The sequence below is a fragment of the Oncorhynchus nerka genome, linkage group LG6 (genome assembly GCF_034236695.1).
Source record: "Oncorhynchus nerka isolate Pitt River linkage group LG6, Oner_Uvic_2.0, whole genome shotgun sequence".
Classification (NCBI taxonomy): Eukaryota; Metazoa; Chordata; class Actinopteri; order Salmoniformes; family Salmonidae; genus Oncorhynchus; species Oncorhynchus nerka.
The window spans coordinates 59213735-59239022 of record NC_088401.1 but is presented as its reverse complement, the minus strand read 5'-3'; the positions used below and the strand labels follow the sequence as shown (position 1 = coordinate 59239022).

Genomic DNA, 25288 nt, shown 5'->3' with positions numbered 1-25288 from the left:
AAAGGTGTTAGTTTTCTTGAATCGGTTTCTAAAGAAGCTTTCATAACACTGCTGGACATCATGCTCTGTTAAAACTGCCACCCTATACAGCCCATTGGGGACGTCTCTCTTTCCATTCACACAGTGTATGAAACCTCTGTATTCTTCTCTGTTTCCAGCTGTGTCCGAATGGTTTGTCTGTTTCCCTTGCAGGTGCGCTGGTCGGATGTGGGAGGCATGGAGCAGGTGAAGCCGAAACTTAAGCAGGCGGTGGAGTGGCCTCTCAGGCACCCCGAGGCCTTCACCTGCATGGGCATGCAGCCCCCAAAAGGAGTACTCCTCTATGGACTCCAGGCTGCTTCGTGATCACCAAAGTTCTGGCCAACGAGAACGGCCACAACTTCCTTGCCTTTAAGGTGATGATCATTCAAAGTTTGATTGTTGCCTGTTATCTCCACCAGGTGGCCAATTTACAGGCAGGGAAGAATCCTTTTTAGTCTTTTCTACACCTACAGGGTTCCCTAAATCCCACCCCTATAATGCATACTTTTGTAATGCATCAGTTTTGCAGATGCATTGTGTGCATTGCCTTCAAGCACAGTTTCTTTTGTTATGGCTGACATGGCATGGACCTTTGACGTTTCCACAATTAGGGAGATTCTACAACTATAGATAGTAAAACTAGTACGGCTTCTTTCCTCTTTCCAAAACATACTGTACTTAGCTATGGCCAGTGATTTACCACCAGCAGCCATTGTCTTGGCTTCACCCCAGTTAAAAAACAGGGATGTGCCCCTGATTATCTCAAGGACCTCGGAATCTTTGGCTTCCTTGGAGGCAGACCCACAGGCCTTCTCACTTGACCCCTCCGACCCCATGTGTGTCCTTTTCATTCATCACCCCATCCCGTCTTCTCCCTTCTCTCCCTCCACCCCAATTCACAACTATCCCCTACACCCCTCGCCCTGCTCTGTCCAGGCCCCTTGATGGAGATTGATTGATCACTTCACTGATTGTTAATTGCCGATTCTTTTGGAAGTGGTTGCCGGGTAAGATGGGGCAGAAACTGTCAGCCAGCCTGATTAGATTGGGGCAGTGGTAAAAGATAGTGGATAGGCTGTAATATAACGAAGAAAGACTTACCTTTTAAAGAGTGCTTACAGTGTAAAATTATCTTAAAGGTTTTTCTCATAGATGCTATTTGTGAATAAGGTCCAACCCAAATTGTTCGTATTAAGCAAAATAAAGTAGTAAGAAGTTGGCTAATATTTTTTCAATAACAAAATCATATTATTTTTTCCCCAGTATGTTAGCTTTGCCTCCGACACATTACCCTTGCTTCACTATACTTTTAGATGCATACTACTTGCGTCGTGTACAGTAAAACTCTAACACTCTATCAAAATATTTTCACACGCCAATATGACTGCTACTCTAGCCAAATAGAAATGTACCTACATAGAATATAACCCTCCCAGTGAGTAGCTGGCTAGAGAAATCAACAGATGAATGAGTCAGTCTCCACAACGTTGTCGTGTTCTGAGGAGACAAAAGGTGTCGTCTCCCTGCCAGCCCAGAGGTGTTGAAGAGGGGGGATTGCAGGGGAGGAAGTGCGTCCTGACGGGCTGAGTGGATGTTTATCCGCCTCGGAGGGAGGGAGAGTGCAGAGTGGCCCCATCAACCTTACTTACCCTACCTCCTTTGTCCTCTCTGCCTTCCTTCTTAATGATCATTTTTCCCTCTCTTCCCCTCTTCCTCTTAAATAACTATCCCTTTCATCTCTGAGAGATTTCTTGGCGGGTTGTCAAAAAGTTCTCAGTGGTTTGTTCATTGAGGTGTGTTCCTGTCCGATATTAAATAGTGGTCTAGTTAGCTTGTGGTTAGCTAGGTTAAATGTTATTGAGCGTGTATTACTAGTGTTATATTGATGTGAATGAATAGTTATAGCCTACTGTATAACTAGGGTCCTCGTACGGAAATCTCCTGGTCCTATAATGAATCACTGGACAGGAGAACCAACTTCCCTCTCGGTCTTTCAGGGTCCAGAGTCCCTGAGTAAATATGTAGTGGAGTCTGAGAGGGCTGTCAGAGAGGTGAGTACCAGGCCAACTTTCATTGTCTATCATATACCCATTACACTAGGAACATAAGTACTACTTCTGCTGAGAGGAAATTGCTTTAATATGCTACACTCTAATGTATATGCAATTACTGTATATTAATACCTCGCATATGTCGATACCAGGTCAGAGCTGTCACCCCCTCCATTGTGTTCTTTGATGAGGTTGTCGCTCTTACTGGAGATCGAGGAAGGTAGATATTTTGTCTCAGAAATGAAGTTCAAAACTTTTTCTACCTGATAAACATAATACTGCAGACTTGATGACCACGACACGGCAACTGCTTGCAAGCACACATCTTATTCTGAAAACTGGAAGCACGTATCAAGCCTCAATGAATGGGAAAGATAGGCACCATTTTTAATCATCAGCCTAGTTCAATACGCTGAATGGCATGTATTATCCCCAGTTACTTGTTGAATGACTGAACGTCTACATTACCTCAATGGTTACATTATCAGTGTAATTATTGTACAGTGTAAAGCCGGCTGTGGAGTTCCCATGGAGTCAGTCCACTAGTGCTTTGCTATCAACGCACGCACACATACACTGTCACACAGACGAGCCAGTCTGTCCGGAGGCGCTTCAATGGGATGACACTGGGAACATCTGTGGCTTCAGGAAGAAGACACAACGGCCAAAGAGAGGACACAGGCCGCGACAAACAAGCGCTTCATTGTGTACGCCACAGCAGATGGGGGAAACCAAATATGAGGCGTACTTCCCGGTAAACCCCCATGAAAGTCAATGGTGAAGGAACAGACAAAAGTCCCCTCCAGATATGGTACAAACGTGGCGTTCCCTCAAGCTAATTGGCCAGAGCCTGGGATGGGTCACAATGTCCATTCTTAACAAAACCATTTTGCCATTAGTGCATGTAGGGTAACATTTTGTATCTGTTTACTAGGACTGGGAATTGCCAGGGACCTCACGATGCGAGATTATCACGATACTTAGGTGCCGATATGTATTGTGTTTCTCACGATTCTATATGTATTGCGATTTGAGACCGCGATTTTATTCTGAGTTGATGTTCCAAACATATTGCTTACTGTATGTCTGCTGCAGACAGACAAGACAGCATGAGAGGCTACATATCAGAGTTGGGGGTCAACTTAAGTCAACTCAGGAATGGACTGGATATAGTGTTCGACCTGACAAAATGCCCCACTTCCAGTGGCGATTTTCTCATCTGAATTCCATGGATATCACTGAATTGACTGGATTTGAAGAAGTTATTTGGCCACGACTCTGCAGTTGCCTTTCATAAGGACTTGATGCACGGGAGTCAGTCAGTTCACTGCAGCAGAGCTCATATCTCCAGGCCACTGGCCATTTAAAAAATGCACTTAGCAGTGATCTATAAAGGTTATTTATTGGTCTTAACTTCCCGCATTTAATCAATGAAGTGGCTTCATTGCTCATGAGCTGGAATTTAACTGTTGACACGGCCTGGGCTAGAGATGGAAGAGTGATATTTTGTGTTTTCTTTTCTTGACGTGAAGCACCAGTAAATTTTCAAGCCTACCTGCCATAACTGCCCAAATCTGTTGGAATGAGTTATCTGATAGTGAGAGAGAAAGACAGAGAGCGAGACAGTAGAGAGTCTGAGACGGAGAGACAGACAGATTAAGGGGATGACGGGTCCAGAGAGAAAGACAGAGAGCGAGACAGTAGAGAGTCTGAGACGGAGAGACAGACAGATTAAGGGGATGACGGGTCCAGAGAGAAAGACAGAGAGCGAGACAGTAGAGAGTCTGAGACAGAGAGACAGACAGATTATGGGGATGACGGGTCCAGAGAGAAAGCACGAGAGCCAGAGAATGAAAGATCGAGAGGGCAAGAGAAAGAAACCAAGCCTTGGATGAGAGGCAGAAGCAGCCATGGCAGATTTCTCCCTTTGTCATGAGGCATTTCCCTTATTCCTCCCAGGACCATAACTCACTGACAGGCCTCTTTTGTGTTCCTCTGTGGCCTTCTCTGTGGTAATGACGTGTGGCACTTACGCTGGCTCTGTGAACAGAGACAGTAAGAGTGTGTGTGTGTGTTTTTGGTTTTACTGTCCTTGTGGATGTCCAGAAGTCCTTACAAGAATAATAAAACAAGGACAATTCTGGCAAGTGGGGACATTTCACTGGTCCCCACAAGGAAAAGGGTTTAGGGTTAGGGGTTTGGGTTTAGGGTTAGATTAGGCTTAGGTTAGGGTTAAGAAACAGGATTTTGAATGGGAATCAATTGTTTGGTCCTCACAAGTATAAACCAAATGTGTGTGTCTGACAGCGATGGGGAGCACGAGAGGGAGGGAGAGACACTGCGCTGTGCTATGGAAAATAAACCCCTTACTATTTCTGAGTGCAGGGTGCTGGGATCTGACAACTTGAACAGATACATTTTTGGTTAAAACTCCTCCCCTATCACCCCCCCCCCATTCTGTACTCTCTCCCCTTCCTCTTGCCCTCTTCTCTTGGCTCTCTCAGTTTGTTGGGGTCTGCTGGTGTTGGGGACCGGGTCCTGGCCCAGCTCCTGACAGAAAGCTGGGGGACGTCGCCGTCCTGGCCACATCCAACCGGACTGACATGAGAGATAAGATAGAACGCGCAGAGAGTCCCTGCTCTCCCTTTCTCTCTCTATCTTTCTGCTTCCCATCCTTCTCTTCCTTATCCTCCCTCTATCTCCAAAAGAAACTTCCTGAGTGCTGATCAAAGACAGAGCCTGGGCCTGGACCTTGGCAAAACACACCCAGGAAGAAATGGCCTGGCACTTTAATTTAAGGGTTTTCATTCTCTGTATCCTTCCTTTAAATGTTCTCTCTGTATTCTTCCCTCATTTCATTCTGTCTGTATCCTTCCCTCTTTTCATTCTCTCTTTGTATCCTTCCCTCTTAATTCTCTGTGTCCTTCCCTCATCTCCCTCTTTTCTGTCTTTCTCTCTCCCCATCTATGTACTAACTCTATGTGAACATACTCTGCTTTCTGAAACATAATATTATGTCTGCTCTTATCGTAACGTGGAGTGATTAGGAGGGGGAAAACGTAAAACTGCTGTTATAGTAGACATTTTGACTCCTCCAATATCTGACAGATGGCTACAGAGCTCCCATGGTGGGAAAGACCCTCACACTGCTCCCTTATGGACAGTTGAACAGCTGGAGGTCCCCTCCAGGGCCACTGTTGGAGAATTGACACTTCCCTGGCCTTCCTAGCAACTGAAGACCATTTCCTTCCTTCCTCCTCCCCTGCTACTGCCTGGCCTGCCACTCCAAGCTCTGTTAGCAGTGGGGGGTCGAGCCCCTGGGGTTGGTGGGGGGGCATGAGAAACCCCAGGCATCTCCAGCAGCCCCACCAAGCTAACCCTGCTGCTGCTGTCAGGAAGCAGAGGTCCTAGGCAGCTGAGAAATCAGTGGGGTGGCGCTATTTGAATGTGAATCACATTAGCCGTGATGGGAAATAGAAGCTGCCAAATGTAGTTGCAATTTTTAGGGACCCCCCTCCCTTGGGCTGGCACCCCGCTTCCACTCCTGAACCATCCACTGTTGCAACCCTCCACCACTACCCACAAACTGTCAACACACAGGAGAAGGCGGCCCTTTCCATGAGAATGGCATGATAATGATGAGACAAATGAAGATTAATGGGATGTTTGGGTGTCAATGAGGCACATTGTCGGCAGACTGATGTAGCACAGGGACTTCTGGGTACTTGTTGGTTTGATGGACATAGTGGTAGAGGGAAGGAGAAAGGGAGGGAGGGAATGACATGGAGAGACGGGGAGTCTGCGTGTACTTATGGCATAGTTTGGGTGGGTCTGCTGTTGATCTCTCAGCCACTAGCTGTGTCAAGTGTCTACTTCCTACTTATCTACCTCCTTTAGCCAGCTTTTAGAACGGGCTCTGCTGTGCAGAGGAAGCGCTCCATTTGGTCTATGTGGCATTTGTTAGGATATTAATTAAATTACTGCAAATCTCTTGTGATAGCATGGAATTATTGACATCAACGCTTGATTTTTATTTTCACCAATAACATGCATGAAGTTTCTCCCTCAAATAATGCATACAGCTTAGACTATTTACACAACCTGTTTGTATTAAACTACTGTTACTTTCGTACCGGAATTTAATCAGACAAGTTACTTCATTCATTCCCCTTTGTCTGGTGCTTTTTGCTCCCAAAATGTCCACAGTTCAACAGGCCTTTGTATTGCACCAATCATCCTGTTCCACCTTTGACCCATTTTGAGTCTCCTGTGATGATTGATTAGTGGCACCAGGATATTTACCCAGCCTGATTTGGGGAAGACCCCCCTAGCCTTGTCTCACACACAGACACACACACACAAACACACCTCATGTTTCACCTCAACATTGTGAAGAAAGTCACTTCATTAAGATTTCGGGCACCCACCCTAATTGAAGTTGTATGCAAAATGTTTACATAGCATATCCATAGGTCACTTGTTCATTTTTTAAATTTTATTTATTTAACTAGGCAAGTCAGTTAAGAACAAATTCTTATTTACAATGACGGCCTACCCCGGCTAAATTGTGCGCCGCCCTATGGGACTCCCAATCACGGCCGGATGTGATACAGCCTGGATTCGAACCAGGGACTGTAGGGATGCCTCTTGCACTGAGATGCGGTGCCTTAGACCGCTGCGGCACTCTGGAGCATTGAGGAAGGATAATGTTGGTTTGTTATTCTACTGAATAGCCTGTTTGTTTACCCTAATATGTGTTGAGCTCCCTCCGTTCTGTCAGGAGAAAGTTACAGTATATGTGATTACTGCCAGATGGAGTTTTTTTGGAACCAGAAGTTACAAAATGGGCTCTTATCAGATCTGTGGAAAACAGATGTGTGGTGTGGCATGCACTTTTTTTTTTTAAAGAAGAAAAAAAAAGAATCCCCTCCCAATACTCTAAATTTGGCTTGTGTAGTTTCTCTTCTGAACAGGAGATGGCGCCACATCGGATACTGTTCTGCCGTAAACAATTGTGTGGGTATTACTCTTGTAGACTTTTGCTTTACATACTTTATTCTAAACATGTTAATGTTTTGCTGGCTCCATTGGCTATTAGGTTGTTCTACACAATGACATGTAGCATTCTATGATGGCAAGAGTGTAGGCTAAGTGTGCACAAATAAAGGCACACATACAGGAGATGTCAAAGTTATTCTAGAGTTGGAACCCTAGCACCTACTGCCATTTAGTTATCTCTGAAAATTATGTAATTTTACACAGTCTACATGTCACCATTGGTAATTGGTATGCCTCCATTGCGTATCTTGACCAAATCAATGGTCCTTTTCAGCGTTTTAATCATCAGCCTAATAATTTCACCTTCCCAAAGAGCCGTTTTAAACCTCCAAAATTTACCAAAATACCTCCCCCAGTAATTTCTTCATTTCCAAACATGATTGCAAAGTTGCGGAATCTAACTTATTGCATACCTCCTAGTACCTTTAAGGGGGAAGGAAAAAACATCCAAGTAAAAGCAAAGGTTTAACTAAGTTTAAAACTCCACCACCGGATCACAACGTTAGTCATGCCTTGTGTTTGCATACGCTGTACATAAACTGGACTTTAGCTGTATATGCAAACAAACATAGGTCACTGAACATCTGTCAGTATCTTTCAAGCCAATGGTTAACGTTGGACATTTCTAATTGTAATCAAAGTGTATTTGTCCTAGACTATAATTTGTGGGCCAGTTTGTAAATATATGAATACCAGTCTACTGTAGCCTTATAGCTTCAGGTTACAAAGAATTTGCCTTGACCTTTTGTAAAGTTCGGTGTAGTCTTTGGTGTATTTGTGAAATGTATTGTATCACAGCGTTGCCTGATGATGTCAATGTTGTTTTGCCTAGTAGACCTGACCTTAGCCAATCACCATTCATCTAGATGGCATTCCCAGGCATCCATTATAGACTTTGCTTTTAAGTGCCATTGTTTTTGGTGACAGCAGTGCATTTAGTCTGTTTTAAAAGGTGTCTTCAACTCTCCATTGACCTTTAGCCAGACGTAAACATTGTCATGTTTTATAAATCTCCTTTGGCTCTTCACCCCAGCATGGGGAACTATCAACTATCCACCTAGCAGACACTGGTCATGGGTGACTCTCACAGTTTGAATGACACACACCTCCTGTGTTCCCACTCATCCAACAGAAGGCTACTTGGGCCTAACCTTGACCTGGCAGGAACTTAATCTTCGCTAAAAGAGTGTGGTAATAAGCCCACCAGTCAAAACAGGTCATATTTGTTGTGCTGGTTATCATATCCCAGCTTTTCTCTCTGTTTCTCTTTTTCATTATCTGTCTTGTTCTATATCTCTCTCTGTCTCTTTGGGCTGTTTTTGAAGGATTAGAGTTCATTCACTGTTTTCCTGACTCTACACTTCTCAACAGGGTGGTGGTGCACAGCACAGGATGTCTCTCTGAAAGCTTGGCTGGCAGTGTTATCTCAAGGTATTAGTATCTCTGTTTACTGGTAAATGATACAGCAGTTTACCCCAGTTCTCACTTCTTCGCCTCGTTTCGCCCGTCGAAATCAGTTACGTAAAAAGACACTAAGCTCTAAGTATTCGTGCATTCATGCAGTATGTGTCTGAAGTAGTTTTGTACAGTTGTACTCCTAGAAACCAAGATGATTTGGCTTTGTGGATTAGAAAAACCACAGTGGCAAACGAAAACAAATGGTGGATTTAACTCCCAAGACTTTGTGTGTGTTTGTGTGCCCAGGTAATGGGATACCAGCAGGGGATGGATGAGCTCTGGGAGGGGTGGGTGTGTGTGTGTTCGAGGGTGGGGGCAGGGGGTTAGGATCCCCAGACTGGTATCAAACTTCAAGGGCTGTATTAGTGTCAAATAACACGAGTGCCCCCCCCCAATTGATCAGGATATCAAAAACTCTGATCACACCATGCACACAAATATACTGGTTTTAAATAAACACTTAAGATGACAGTTTATTCTTGAAATGTCATATTTTTGTTGCTTTTCAAACAGTGGCTTTGTATTATCGCCCCCACAAGTATAGTAGAGTTTATGCATTTATTAAAGCTCAATGTTAAATTTAAATCTCCCTACCATCATTCGGGGCGGCAGGGTAGCCTAGTGGTTAGAGCGTTGGACTAGTAACCGAAAGGTTGCAAGTTCGAATCCCCGAGCTGACAAGGTACAAATCTGTCGTTCTGCCCCTGAACAGGCAGTTAACCCACTGTTCCTAGGCCGTCATTGAAAATAAGAATTTGTTCTTAACTGACTTGCCTAGTAAAATAAAGGTAAAATTAAAAAAAATTAAAAATAAATCATATCTAAGCCAATATGACACCAATGTCGATGAAAATTAGCAAATCAACTTGATTGAAGGTACACAACACACTCCCCGCCTCTCGTTATGAGTCGTCTGGCCGTTACCGAGAACCACTTATTGGATTAGCATTAGGAAAAGAAAAATAATTATTGCCCCGACCTAGCTCAATATCTAGGCATCAGATAAGAACGAGGCTACAGGTCCATGAAGTCATTATTCAACTTTGCACATTTCGGACTGAATATGTTTGTAGGGGCAACAGTTTTGATTACATTTATAATTTATCATTTCTGTCCGTTAAGAATGAACCATGTGCTACTTTTTTGTAGAATTTCTGACAATGCTAACATCTTTTCAGCCAAATCTCAGCGTTCTAACAGGTAGCGGACCAAAGCACCAGTCGGATGCTAACACAAGTCGGATGAGAGGCAAGCTACAAACAAACGAAGCTAGCTAAGGATGGTTTTTCTCATGGCTGAAGTCATCTGTGTATACTTGGCCTTGACACTTGCGTGTAATCAGAGCACAAACAAACAAGCACAAATAAAATTGCAAACGTCCTTGGCTGCTATTGCCAATTAGTTAGCCAACTAACGTAAGGTAGTCATGTTAGCTAGCTAGCTACAAGGCTGTAACATTAACTGTATGGACAGATCACAATGCACCCGCACAACTCAATGTTGACAATATCTCCCACATTCTTCCACAAAGCACAGCTATCTAGCTAAGAAAAGTTAATAGTCAACACCAAACTTTGGGAAACTGCCAGGCTGCCAATGTAACATGGTACTAAACTAACATATGGAATTGTTTTAAGATGGCCATACCATGGATCATTTAGTTATTTGATTTACAATTTTAGGACCCCTTTAGAAAAGGTTTTGGTAAAATATAGAGTTTGGCCTCTACTATTATAGCCCATAGTAATGCATTGTAATTACACATTCATAAATAACATATCTAAGACGTCTAAGAAAGGTCTTAACTAAGACAAAAATAATTCATAATTTACTTTTTTTTTGCACAACATTATTGTATGGGACACTTTCAAATGTACTTTTAGAGGCCATTCAATACAATACTCATCATTAAAACAAAAGCAGTTTAGGTCAGAAGAGATTAGGCTAATAAAGGAAATAGAGGAAGTACCAGAGCAGGTAGATGGTAACGGAAACTGTACTATAGAGGAACAAATAGGTTAGAGGAAAAACTTCTACACCTGCATTGCTTGCTGTTTGGGGTTTTAGGCTGGGTTTCTGTACAGCACTTTGAGATATCAGCTGATGTACGAAGGGCTATATAAATACATTTGATTTGATTTGATTTGAATTTTGAATAAATGGAGGTACTTATTCAAGAACCATCAAGTGTAATGTATTACAAAAATAAAGAGAATTGGAGGGAAAATTGTGAAAAATGCACAATGTTTCTTGCATCTTCAACATGGAAATTCTACCAAAAAGAATTTACAGCAATTTGTTACAAATGATGGAGTTATCCATGATTGACTAAATACAATTTTGAAAGAGGAAGCTAAATTATTTTAACCTGTTAGGGCTAGCCCTGAATACTGCCCCTTCTGGAGGAATTCGGCACCCATATAAACCATGATAAATTTTTGTCAAAAGTTGCTAATATATGCATATAAAAATTATTATCGAATAGGAAACACTCTAAAGCTTATAAAACCGTTTAAATTTTGTCTCTATGTAAAGCAGAAGTCTCAGGGCATGCATTCTCCCAAAGTCTCTCTTGTAATGAAAAAAGTTGCCACCACTTCAACGTCATCGTATACACACTTCCCAAGCAGTTATAACCATGGAAACAGTTTCTACGACTTCAGCGTGAAGCCTGCTTTCGATGAGGCGTGTAACTGTGAGAATCGCGCGCTCACGAGACGTTCAGCGTGCCCAAACGTCCCGGTGACGCAAAAAAAAAGTTTCACCAATGGGAGCTGGGAAATTTCTCTCTCTTTCCCTCAGGATGGACTGAACAACGTGTGTTTCTCTGTTCGCCCTCACGATTGCTGTAGACCTTTTTAAGCATATGTTTTCTTTTCAGGCTCCTCAATTTCCACATGTTAACTAAGGATTCCTTTCCTAATAATAATGTAAAATTAACAAATTTACAGAAAGGCCTGTGTGAAGCCAACTTACGAAAGAGGAAATTTTTGAGGCTATAAAATCTTTTCAGTCTGGAAAAACACCATGCCTTGACAGTAGAGGTCTATCAGACCTTTTTTTATGTGCTCAAAGATCCATTATTAGCATGTTTTAATTACTCTTATACGAATGGTAGACTTTAAGGTACTCAACAAGAAGGTCTGATTTCATTACTACTAAAACAGGACCCAAGTGGTAAGTATAAAGATCCAGTCCATGTAAATAAAAAATGGAGGCCTCTAACATCGCACATAGAATAAAAAAGGTTTTACCAGATATTGGTCATTCTGATCAGACAGGTTTTTTACATGGACGATATATTGGAGATAATATACAACAATTACTTGAAACAATTGAACATTATGAAACATCAAAGATACCAGGCCTGGTCTTCATAGCAGATTTTGAAAAGGCATTTGATAAAGTACAGCTACAATTTATATTTAAATGCCTGGATTACTGTAATTTTGGTGAATCTCTTATACAATGGTTAAAGCAACCCTAGAGGTAAAATAGTAAATGATGGTTACTTCTCAGAAAGTATAGAGCTTTTAAGAGGAGTTATTTGTCTCCATACAGATGAAGTCAGAAGTTTACATACACCTTAGCCAAATACATTTAAACTCAGTTTTTCACAATTCCTGACATTTAATCTAAGTATAAATTCCCTGTCTTAGGTCCGTTAGCATCACCACTTTATTTTAGGAATGTGAAATGTCAGAATAATTAGTAGAGGGTGATTTATTTCAGCTATTTCTTTCATCACATTCCCAGTGGGTCAGAAGTTTACATACACCCAATTAGTATTTGGTAGCATTGCCTTTAAATTGTTTAACGTGGGTCAAACATTTCAGGTAGCCTTCCACAAGCTTCCCACAATAAGTTGGGTGAATTTTGGCCCATTCCTTCTGACAGAGCTGGTGTAACTGAGTCAGGTTTGTAGGCCTCCTTGCTCGCACACGCTTTTTCAGTTCTTCCCACATATTTTCTATGGGATTGAGGTCAGGGCTTTGTGATGGCCACTCGAATACCTTGACTTTGTTGTCCTTAAGCCATTTTGCCACAACTTTGGAAGTGTGGTTGGGGTCATTTTCCATTTGGAAGACCCATTTGTGACAAAGCTTTAACTTCCTGACTGATGTCTTGAGATGTTGCTTCAATATATCCACATAATTTGTCTTCTTGGTGATGCCATCTATTTTGTGAAGTGCACCAGTCCCTCCTGCAGCAAAGCACCCCCACAACATGATGCTGCCACCCCCGTGCTTCACGGTTGGGATGGTGTTCTTCGGCTTGCAAGGATCCCCCTTTTTCCTCCAAACATAACGATGGTCGTTATGGGCTAACAGTTCTATTTTGTATCATCAGACCAGAGGACAAAAAGTACGATCTTTGTCCCCATGTGGAGTTGCAAACCGTAGTCTGGCTTTTTTATGGCAGTTTTGGAGCCGTGGCTTCTTCCTTGCTGAGCGACCTTTCAGGTTATGTCGATATAGGACTCGTTTTACTGTGGATATAGATATTTTGTACCTGTTTCCTCCAGCATCTTCACAAGGTCCTTTTGCTGCTGTTCTGGGATTGATTTGCACTTTTCGCACCAAAGTACATTCATCTCTAGGAGACAGAACGCATCTCCTTCCTGAGCAGTATGACGGCTGCATGGTCCCATTATGTTTATACTTGCGTACTACTGTTTGTACAGATGAATGTGGTACCTTCAGGTGTTTGGAAATTGCTCCCAAGGATGAACCAGACTTGTGGAGGTCTACAATTTCTTTCTGAGGTCTTGACTGATTTCTTTTGATTTTCCCATGATGTCAAGCAAAGAGTCATTGCGTTTGAAGGTAGGCATTGAAATACATCCACAGGTACACCTCCAATTGACTAAAATGATGTCAATTGGCCCATCAGAAACTTCTAAAGCCATGACATAATTTTCTGGAATTTTCCAAACTGTTTAAAGGCACAGTCAACTTATTGTATGTAAACTTCTGACCCACTGGAATTGTGATACAGTGAATTACAAGTCAAATAATCTGTCTGTAAACAATTGCTGGAGAAATTACTTGTGTCATGCATCGACTTCCCAAAACTATAGTTTGTTACCAAGAAATGTATGGAGTGGTTGAAAACGACTTTAAATGACTCCAACCTAGTGTATGTAAACTTCTGACTTCAACTGTATCTATTTATTATGGCCATTTGAAATGCTAGCAATTAAAATGAGATCCATCAAGAACATTAAGGGGTTAGAAAACCTAGGCATAAAATCAAGTGTCAATGTATGCCGATGACTCCAGTTTTTTCTTCAGTCCGCAATCTGGTTCCCTGCACAGTCTCATTGAAGATCTTGAGTGTACCATATTACATATTGGATCGTTAAAAAATAGTGTTTACACTACCTTGTAGTTTATCAATAAAATGGGCGGATGGTGAAGTAGACATACTTGGTATTCACATCTCTAAAAAATATATACATGTACTTACCACAATTAATTTCAATAGAAAGTTTGCAAAAATAGTTGAGTCTGCAACAATGGAGAGGTAAGTACTTGTCTATTTATGGAAAAATCCCATTGATTAACTCTTAAATGATTAACTCTTTAAATCGGATGAGAAAACAATATTTCATTTGATTTGGAATGCTAAGCCAGACAAAATTAAACCTGCCTATTTATATAATTAATTCAATATTAAAGCTTTAAACCTCTCACTAAAAGCTTCACTCATAAGTTATACTTAAACCCAAAAGGTTTTCCTGTAGATTGTTAAGAAAGGCTCATCCTTTGTTCAAAAATTGCATTTTTGCCTTGATACAGATTACAACTTGTCATTTCTGACTAATTGAAAATGAAATGTTTTTTAAAGTATCGCCCTTTCTTAAACTAGCAATACAAAGCTGGTTACAATTTCAGTTTTATCCTCCAGAAAAGATGGAACAAATATTATAACAAATGTCATGGTTAAATTCAAATATACTGATTTAATTAAAAAAATTAATGGAAAAAATATTTAAATATTGTATTTTAGAGGAGGAGGAGTTATGTCACATATGCAGTTATCGAAAATAAATGGGAATATCTGCGCAATCCAAATTTACAACCAACTGATTGCAACTACCACAAAAATGGAGGAGGCAAGTGGAAAAGGGAGAAGGTCGGGAACTTGTTTTCCTGACATATTTTAAAGATACAAATTGGCTAAAGGAACTGGCATAAATAGAAAAATATAACAAAAATGTTGACAGCTGTGCCATACAGGTTGCAAAATAAATGGGAAGAGATTTTCGATGTACCAATTCCATGGCCAATGGTTTACTGGTACAAAAAACTACACTTGATTCAACACAGAGTTTTTCAATTTAAATTATTATATAAAATTCTTACCATCAACAGAATGCTATATATAGGGGTCATACAACAATCTCAGCTCTGTAGATTTTGCTGCAAAGATAATTTATTCTGGTATTGCCCCATGTAGTTTCTGGTCACAGGTTCAGGAATGGTTAAAAAATCAAAACATGCACTTAAAATTAACCTTGCAAATAGCAGTGTTGGGCGATTTGGAAAGTCTGTCAATAAATAATATAATCATACTCGTGGGAAAGGTTTTCATCTTTAGCTCACAAACAAACTGTGGATACTATACGATTCGAAAGGTTAAAAAATTATGTAAAACATCACAGCACAATTGAAAAATATATGGCACATGGAAACCAAATGAGGGTGGTCAATGGTGATAGGTGGGATGGGCTGAGAGTGGCTGAGGGGTGGGATTAAAGAGCTGAGGTCTATGGTGATAGGTGGGATAGGCTGAGAGTGGCTGAGGGTTGGGATGGGCTGAGGCGTGGGATTAAAGAGCTGAGGTCTATGGTGATAGATGGGATGGGATGAGAGTAGCTGATGGCTGAGAGTGGCTGAGGGTTGGGATGGGCTGAGGCGTGGGATTAAAGAGTTGAGGTCTATGTTGATAGATGGGATGGGATGAGAGTAGCTGATGGGTGGGTTGGGCTGAGAGTGGCTGAGGGGTGGGTTGGGCTGAGGGGTGGGATTAAAGAGCTGAGGTCTATGGTGATAGGTGGGATGGGCTGAAAGTATCTGAGGGGTGGGATGGGCTGAGGGGTGAGATTAAAGAGCTGAGGTCTATGGTGATAGGTGGGATGGGCTGAGAGTATCTGAGGGGTGGGATTAAAGAGCTGAGGTCTATGGTGATAGGTGGGATGGGCTGAGAGTGGCTGAAGGGTGGGATTAAAGAGCTGAGGTCTATGGTGATAGGTGGGATGGGCTGAGAGTGGCTGAGGGGTGGGATTAAAGAGCTGAGGTCTATGGGTGATAGGTGGGATGGGCTGAGAGTAGCTGAGGGGTGGGATTAAAGAGCTGAGGTCTATGGGTGATAGGTGGGATGGGCTGAGAGTAGCTGAGGGGTGGGGTTAAAGAGCTGAGGTCTATGGGTGATAGGTGGGATGGGCTGAGAGTAGCTGAGGGGTGGGATTAAAGAGCTGAGGTCTATGGGTGATAGGTGGGATGGGCTGAGATTGGCTGAGGGGTGGGATTAAAGAGCTGAGGTCTATGGGTGATAGGTGGGATGGGCTGAGAGTAGCTGAGGGGTGGGATTAAAGAGCTGAGGTCTATGGGTGATAGGTGGGATGGGCTGAGAGTAGCTGAGGGGTGGGATTAAAGAGCTGAGGTCTATGGGTGATAGGTGGGATGGGCTGAGAGTAGCTGAGGGGTGGGATTAAAGAGCTGAGGTCTATGGGTGATAGGTGGGATGGGCTGAGAGTAGCTGAGGGGTGGGATTAAAGAGCTGAGGTCTATGGGTGATAGGTGGGATGGGCTGAGACTAGCTGAGGGGTGGGATTAAAGAGCTGAGGTCTATGGGTGATAGGTGGGATGGGCTGAGAGTAGCTGAGGGGTGGGATTAAAGAGCTGAGGTCTATGTGTGATAGGTGGGATGGGCTGAGAGTAGCTGAGGGGTGGGATTAAAGAGCTGAGGTCTATGGGTGATAGGTGGGATGGGCTGAGAGTAGCTGAGAGGTGGGATTAAAGAGTTGAGGTCTATGGGTGATAGGTGGGATGGGCTGAGAGTAGCTGAGGGGTGGGATTAAAGAGCTGAGGTCTATGGGTGATAGGTGGGATGGGATGAGAGTAGCTGCGGGGTAGGATTAAAGACCTGAGGTCTATGGGTGATAGGTGGGATGGGCTGAGAGTAGGTGAGGGGTGGGATTAAAGAGCTGAGGTCTATGGGTGATAGGTGGGATGGGCTGAGAGTAGCTGAGGGGTGGGATTAAAGAGCTGAGGTCTATGGGTGATAGGTGGGATGGGCTGAGAGTAGCTGAGGGGTGGGATTAAAGAGCTGAGGTCTATGGTGATAGGTGGGATGGGTTGAGAGTAGCTGAGGGGTGGGATTAAAGAGCTGAGGTCTATGGGTGATAGGTGGGATGGGCTGAGAGTAGCTGAGGGGTGGGATTAAAGAGCTGAGGTCTATGGTGATAGGTGGGATGGGCTGAGAGTAGCTGAGGGGTGGGATTAAAGAGCTGAGGTCTATGGTGATAGGTGGGATGGGCTGAGAGTAGCTGAGGGGTTGGATTAAAGAGCTGAGGTCTATGGTGATAGGTGGGATGGGCTGAGAGTAGCTGAGGGGTGGGATTAAAGAGCTGAGGTCTATGGGTGATAGGTGGGATGGGCTGAGAGTAGTTGAGGGGTGGGATTAAAGAGCTGAGGTCTATGGGTGATAGGTGGGATGGGCTGAGAGTGGCTGAGGGGTGGGATTAAAGAGCTGAGGTCTATGGTAATAGGTGGGATGGGCTGAGAGTAGCTGAGGGGTGGGATTAAAGAGCTGAGGTCTATGGGTGATAGGTGGGATGGGCTGAGAGTAGCTGAGGGGTGGGATTAAAGAGCTGAGGTCTATGGGTGATAGGTGGGATGGGCTGAGAGTAGCTGAGGGGTGGGATTAAAGAGCTGAGGTCTATGGGTGATAGGTGGGATGGGCTGAGAGTAGCTGAGGGGTGGGATTAAAGAGCTGAGGTCTATGGGTGATAGGTGGGATGGGCTGAGACTAGCTGAGGGGTGGGATTAAAGAGCTGAGGTCTATGGGTGATAGGTGGGATGGGCTGAGAGTAGCTGAGGGGTGGGATTAAAGAGCTGAGGTCTATGTGTGATAGGTGGGATGGGCTGAGAGTAGCTGAGGGGTGGGATTAAAGAGCTGAGGTCTATGGGTGATAGGTGGGATGGGCTGAGAGTAGCTGAGGGGTGGGATTAAAGAGCTGAGGTCTATGGGTGATAGGTGGGATGGGCTGAGAGTAGCTGAGGGGTGGGATTAAAGAGTTTATATTTGTTCATGTATTATTATGCAGCTGTTTAATATAAAAGTACCATGTATGCAACGTGTATATGTAAAATGCATGTATATGTAGCAAAAAAGCTGTAAAAAAAACAAAGATATTTGTCCTTCGAAGAAGGGGGGTGGTGGAGGGGTAGTATATATATATTTTTTTTATGTAAAAAAAAAAAAAAGCTATGGATTTTTTGTTGTTGTTGACATATATATCCCCTTTTTTTTGTTGGCACAAAACTACCTCCATTCGTTTGTATGGGTTACTTGTGCGGGTTGTATAACAAAATGGAGAGTTCATAGCTCAAACGGTTCGGACGCTACAGACTGAAGTTGGCACATCAGCGTTACTGACTTCAGATGAGTCCCGTAACACTTGTTGGGGTTGTAGATTAAAACGGAGAACACCATCGTGTTCATGAGAGTCCCTTACCAAAGAGTGATCATAATAGTTTGTAGGCCAAACTGTTTGGATGCTACAGATGTTTTTATGAGAAAGGCCGATTTTCAGGATGTCTCATGGTCTGACCGATGTAGCTCCGCCACTTTCCACTGCAGATGTGGAGGGCTGCCACAGGCGGATGTGGTGCATTGAGACGCAGCCCACAGGCGGATGTGGTGCATTGAGACGCAGCCCACAGGCGGATGTGGTGCATTGAGACGCAGCCCACAGGCGGATGTGGTGCATTGAGACGCAGCCCACAGGCGGATGTGGTGCATTGAGACGCAGCCCACAGGCGGATGTGGTGCATTGAGACGCAGCCCACAGGCGGATGTGGTGCATTGAGACGCAGCCCACAGGCGGATGTGGTGCATTGAGACGCAGCCCACAGGCGGATGTGGTGCATTGAGACGCAGCCCACAGGCGGATGTGGTGCATTGAGACGCAGCCCATAGGTGGATGTTTGGATTGAGACGCAGCCCATAGGCGGATGAGGTGGATTGAGACGCAGCCCACAGGCAGATGCGGTGCATTGAGACGCAGCCCACAGGCGGATGCGGTGCATTGAGACGCAGCCCACAGGCGGATGTAGTGGATTGAGACACAGCCGATGAAAAAAAAAACTGATAACTATCTTCCATCTTTTGATGGGGATTTTTATTATGTTCATGCCTTGCTCTCCAAGCCACTTAATGTGACAGTCAATAATATTTGTAAAGTGTTAATGGGTAGGCTACATGTTTATTATTTGTGTATTATACAGGAGCTTGCTCAATTGTCTTGTTAAAAGATATCACGGAAATTTGTTCTATTTTGTTCCATATTGGCTTAAAAAGCTTTCTGTTTTTTTTGCTTTCCTCTGGAAAATCAGTTAATATTAAATAAATACTAATAACTACATAATTTCTGTTGCCATTTGTCATTATTGTGTATTTGTACTTGACTTGAATGGCTATGTCATGCTGTATTATAATGTTGTATAATAATGTTGCTAACCTCATAACTGCTGTGCCTAAACCCCTCCACCTTCTGGTGTAAAAACCATGGAAATTAAAAACACAAAACTATGTTTTCAGTGAGAAGTAGGCATTGGTCTGAAGCTGAAAAAGAAAGGAAATTCACATGAGCCCCACAATGCCTACGCCCCCCCATGCTGTACCAAGGTTTTCCAGCACCTTGTTTTGTACACTTAGTGTATATCATTAGGCTGTATGTATTTTTTTTTAGATGTAGGCCTATTGTAAATGTGTATTATTGTAGGGTCATTTTTATTGCAAGAATATATACAAATAGACAACTTTAAGCTACATATTCATTTGACAGCGGTAATAAACTGCCCATTGATCAGCACAGCAATTGATAGAACAGGACCATGTTTGCGAAACAAGTGTTGATGAACTCATGTCAATATTACACAGGTAAACTAATGATTACAGAAATCAAGAATGCAGACAGGCTCTATAGACCTCTATATATCAGTGACTGTGTCCAACACAGTGTGATTGGCACCTTCTGACCAAGAAAATATTTTATGAAGTGTATTTCTAAATGAAAAGGTTTAAGGAAGTTCAGGCAGGCAACACATTACTACAAGACAAAACAGCTAGCTATATCAAGCATGAATGTCTTGTAAATATAACAGCAAAGCTTATTTTCATATAACAAAAATATAGCTTGGATTGGTAGTGGAATGGGATTAGTGTAGTGTGTGAAGAATCCAATACTTTAACTTGTATGCTGTATAAATCACATTACTGTGGGAGCTCCTCTAAGAGTATGGATTAGGCTGTTTGAGAAGGGTTATATCCTAAGTAACCTGCATACACATTGTTTGAAGTACAATAGACATAGCTACTGTAGTAGGTCAAAGCTGTGTGCTGGAAAACCTTGGTAGAGCATGGGTGGAATAGGCATTGTGCTCGTGAATTTCCTTTCATTTTTCAGCTTCAGACCAATGCCTACTTCTCACTTAAAATATTTGTTTTTAATTAGACATAGTCCTGGTTGTGGCATGCTTCCTTTCAACTTGAAAGGACGTTGACAATGTGCTCCACATTGGGATTAGCAGAGCAGACGTAGATAATACAAAAGCCAAAAAACGAAGGTGAAACAATACACACAATCCACTTCCACCGGCTGCTCCTCTGTTTTGGTGAGCAAGAGAGAGAGAGGGGAGGGAGGGAGGGAGGGAGGGTGAGAGAAAGAGCGAGAAAAGAGGCAGGAAATGAGGGCTCTTTGTGCACTGATACCTGGCAGACCTCTCCAGCGTGTGTCGTCTTGCCTCTTGGCGAGCAGAGACCACCAGGGCCTTGGAATGCTTTCAGTTCAGGAAATCTCATTTATTCTCATAACTGCTGTGCCTAAACCCCTCCACAATCCCACTGGAGAGCTGCTCTTCTCTTCCCCTCTCTCTCATTGGGGCTTAGTTGTGCCTCAAGACCTAGGAATGGCATTCTTGGTAACATTAACAGGTCTAATGGCAAATGTATAAATCATTGTACACGTTGATGTGTGTTTTTATGTCTCAAGCGCATGTACCACTGTACATGTTGATGTGTAGATGTACTTCTTTTGGCGTAATGTCTTGAGTAGTCCCGTGTAGCTCAGTTGGTAGTGCAAAGGAAAATATCAAAATGTATGCAGTCACTTTACTGTAAGTCGCTCTGGGTCAGAGCGCCTGCTAAATGTGGTCAATGTAACGGTAAAATATGAGGAGTGGAGAGCACGGTAGGATGGTGTAGTATTTAGTGCTATAGGACTGTGGTAACATGGAGCTAACCTTTTCTTGCATTTGCTATATTTGTGCATAGACGAGAAAAAAATCGGTTTGTTGTCCCATTAATTCACTTCAGCTTAAGCCTCAGTATTGCAGTGGAAGTTTGGCCTTTCAGAGGGGGGCTTGATATTTTCAAGAGGTCCGGGACCCTATTTGACTGCACATTTGACAAGATGTGCTCAGACAAAACACCTACATGACCCACTCTTCCCTACTTCAGTGTTCACCACACAATAACAGCCAGGGACCTGGATGAGTCATCAGTCCTCACCTGCAGCATACAGCCAGGCCCACAGGAGCCAAACAGGGGATCTGGGAGGGGTCACCTAATAATACCCCCTTTGTGTTGTTCCCAAAGCCCCCCTGAGAAGAGCACCCTGACCGGGGGATCCTGACACCACATTAACATGATCTTACAAGTGGATTATGTGTACATTTGGGGGGATTTAAATGGGAGAAGGGTATGGTAACATGCGACAGAGTGTATGGCTGTCCAGTCATAAACGGGTCAGGGGTTTTTCATTCAACAAGGACCAGTGCTGTTTGGGCGGCTAACAAATGAGCGATTATCTGAGCGATGATTCGGAGGCGCTGCCGGACAGACGGTAATGGTATCCCAATGTATATCCTCAATCAGCCCAGTCATCTTCATCAAGATTTAAGTTACCCATTGTAAGTGAAATGCAATCAATCCTAGCACCTTCAGTGGGGCCCATTTGGCTGTCAGAGCAGGAGTAACGTTTCCATGTTCTAGACCTGTATACACTGAGGTGGTGGTGATGGTTCTGAGGGTTGTGGTTATAATGGTTATGACACAGGAATATAACACTTATCAACACTGGTATCTCGTATATCAAAGTGTATTTGTCTGCTTGCACAGGATAGAACAGGTGTAAGTGGTACAGTAAAATGCTTTTACTTACAAGCTCGTCCTCAACAATGCAGTGTTCAAAGGTAAGAAATAGAAAATCCAGAATAGGGTCTTAAAAAACAAACACTGAATCAATACTTGGCCAGACAAATAAAAACCACTTACCTCTTCTTGTGGGTGTGGCTTCTCTGCCGTCCAAACCTGAAGCATGGGGACATGAGTCTTCAGTCGCCTCCTGAAAAACAGTAGATCGGTGTCACCACGATCGTCTCATCACTATTTAGTGCAGTTGACGAAGTACTCATGAATTTAAATTGCATTGCATTAAGCACAGTTCCTCAACAAGGAAATAGACAGACACTACTGTAAGTCTCTCTGGATAAGAGTGTCCGCTAAATGACTCAAATGTAAGGACATGGAAATACTGTACTGCAAATAACGACGCAGTATAACGGTGCGCATAACGCCATCTCCGAACGCACAACTCGTTGGTCCTTGTCACGGACAGGGCTACTACTTGGTCATTTTGTAAATATATTATTTTCAGGAACTACTGCATGTACCCATCTCATTGTTATAAAATTATTAGAGATACACAAATAGTTTTTGCATCCACCATGCATCATGTCCACAATGGTCATGTGAGGTGAAATGTGTATATTTTGGGATGTGAGCACTCAGTTTGTTTGTTTGACCTGACGAGGATCCATTTCAGATTGAAACGTTGTCAATAAAGAGGTGAATTGGGAGCTTTATTAACAGTGTGCAGGCGTTCTTGTTCTTCACTATCACAGCAGACGACCACACCTGGTTCCACTCCTATCAGCTAAAAACAACAAGAAGAAGCAGCTTCAGTGGGCACGCGATTACCAACACTGGACAATTGAGGAGAGGAAAAACATTGCCTGGTCCGACGAATCCCTGTTCCTGTTGCATCATGCTGATGGCAGAGTCAGGATTTGGCATAAGCAGCATGAGTCCATGGCCCCATCCTGCCTGCTGTCAACAGTACAGGCTGGTGGTGCAATGATGTGGGGAATGTTTTCCTGGCACAGTTTAGGTCCCATGATACCAATTGAGCAACGTTTCAATGCCTAGGAGAATTCAGGCTGTTCTGTAAGAAAAAGGGGGGTCCGACCTGGTACGAGATGGGTGGGTGTACCTAATCAACTGGCCACTGAGTGTATATCAAACTGCTGGTTATTTTTGTGTTTAAGCAACTTCTATTGGGGTTCTATGTGTTTTAACTTGATTGAGAGGAAATGGGGACAGTTGTCAGGGTTTTCTGAACTGAAAGTGAGGCTAAATCCATGTTCTGACATGGCTTGTGACTTTTTCAGGGGGGTTGCAATTTAACATCAATTTGAGATTGTGGGCTGTGGTCATAGATTGTTTACTGGTAGTTTTAATATTCTGGTTAAGGCTCTGCAAGTCAAGAAAGAAACACATTCCTTGAATTACTTTATTACAATTAAATGCAAGGTGCTTATGAAGCTAATTTCCTTGAATGTTAAAACAACAGACTATCCTAGGGTGTGACACTTCAGTTAAGTAACCACTTTCCTTGAAAGAAACATTTCTTTCCATGAAATGTCTCAGTTCGGTGCTATTCTTATCTGGCAGTGGCTTGCGAAATTGGAATCATCCTTAAAACTGGGAACCCTGGGGTCAGGCAAGGCAAGGGCCGGTAGTGGAAAGCCTGGGATAAACCACGGAACAAACATCTTTTCCCAAATCCTGTTGCTGGGACTTGGCAGCCACACTGGAAAGAGGACAACGACATGTCAACGCATTTCCTCTCTTAACTTGATAAATGATCCTGTGAAATATGCCTGGATCTTAAGTAGTTGGTTTAGTTTGGCCCCAACAGCTTTTTCTCAAAGAGGTTTAATCTAAACTGTTGCAGGTTTTGCCTAGCTGTCACAAACAGGCTGTGTCAGACTTCGGGACAAGATGGCTAACAGTTTAGTTTGAGAAGCTCCTTCAGTCAGTACTGAAATGTTAATCCATTTTTTCACACATCTTCGTACAAATCTGCAACGACGGCGTGTGCACAAGTGTTCATGTCGACTGGGTGAGGATAGAGTTCTTTCCAAAACACATGTCACCTCTGAGTCAAAGTAATTTACTCTTGACAGGAACCACCAGAAGCGCTCTCATGCACTAAACCTCTGACTTGGACTGCGCCCTGCAAAATATTCTCATGTATTTATCGGCTTTAAAGGGCACAGGGTCCCATCCTAAATCCTGTTGCCTGAGAAATGGACGCATTTCAGATGTTCCCCAGTCCACTGTCCTCCGGGCCAGACCCAGAACTAATCTCGTTCATCTCCGGTTGCTGGAGGGGAGAAAGTGGAGAGCGCACTCCCCTCCTCCAGGATCTCTCCTCTGTTAAAGAGATCACCTCGGGGGGATGCAGCTGAGCGAGCCCTCCTCCCTCTTACCCTCCATTTCCCTCCCTCCCTGGGCCTCTGAGCTGGGCTGCCTTCCCTTTGGCTTTCCCCTTTTCCTTCCTTCCTCAATTCCTCCACTAATAGCTCCCTTGTTCCTGAGGAGTCAGGGCTGCCAGTTAAGCGGTCATTCGTGGAAGATTCATTCGTGGAGCAGTAATTGTAAACAGACTAAGAGGAGAGGCACGCTCACGTTGGCGTTCACGCCCAGGGCAAAGTGGTCGCAGACAGCAGGCGCAAGGAGGAATACAGAGAGCCTCTATCTTTCCTCCCTCTCTCTTTCTGTATTTCTCCCTCTCTCGCTCTTCCCTTATTTTCTTTTACCCCCTCTTATTTTCTGGCTTAATAATTCATCCCTCTCTTATGACGATTTCTGTCATGTTTTATTGATAAATGTAAATTACGCTATGCGGTCAAATATTTAATTCAGTTCTGCTATATGGTTATGTTACTGAATTTTTAGGTAAAGGTTTCAAATTGCCTGTGTAAAGTTGCTCTCTTTCTTAGGAAAGTAAAAAACTAAACAAAAAACCCTATATGCCCCCCCACCCTTCTTTGTAGCTGCAGGGATCACACACACATTAATGGAATCCAGAGCTTCAATGGTGGACAAAAGACACTCCCTCTAGAGTTACTAAGCCAGTGCTGACATCACAGGACCCTTACCGCAGTGGAGAGCCCTCGGATGTACCTTGAGGCTAATGGCTAAAGCTAGACATATCATTATAGGCATGCTAATTAGGTCGGATTCTGTTTGAGCCTTCCCCACAGTATTTGCTGCAGCTTTGCTTTGGTACACACACGTATGCATCATAAGTTTTACTTTCCTGAAATGGTACAATGCCACAG

General features: G+C 43.3%; 1 pseudogene; it reads left to right on the top strand.

Moving 5' to 3' along the window:
- Positions 1 to 25288, top strand: part of LOC115130787 (ATPase family gene 2 protein homolog A-like) — a 169311-nt pseudogene that overhangs the window by 31832 nt on the left and 112191 nt on the right.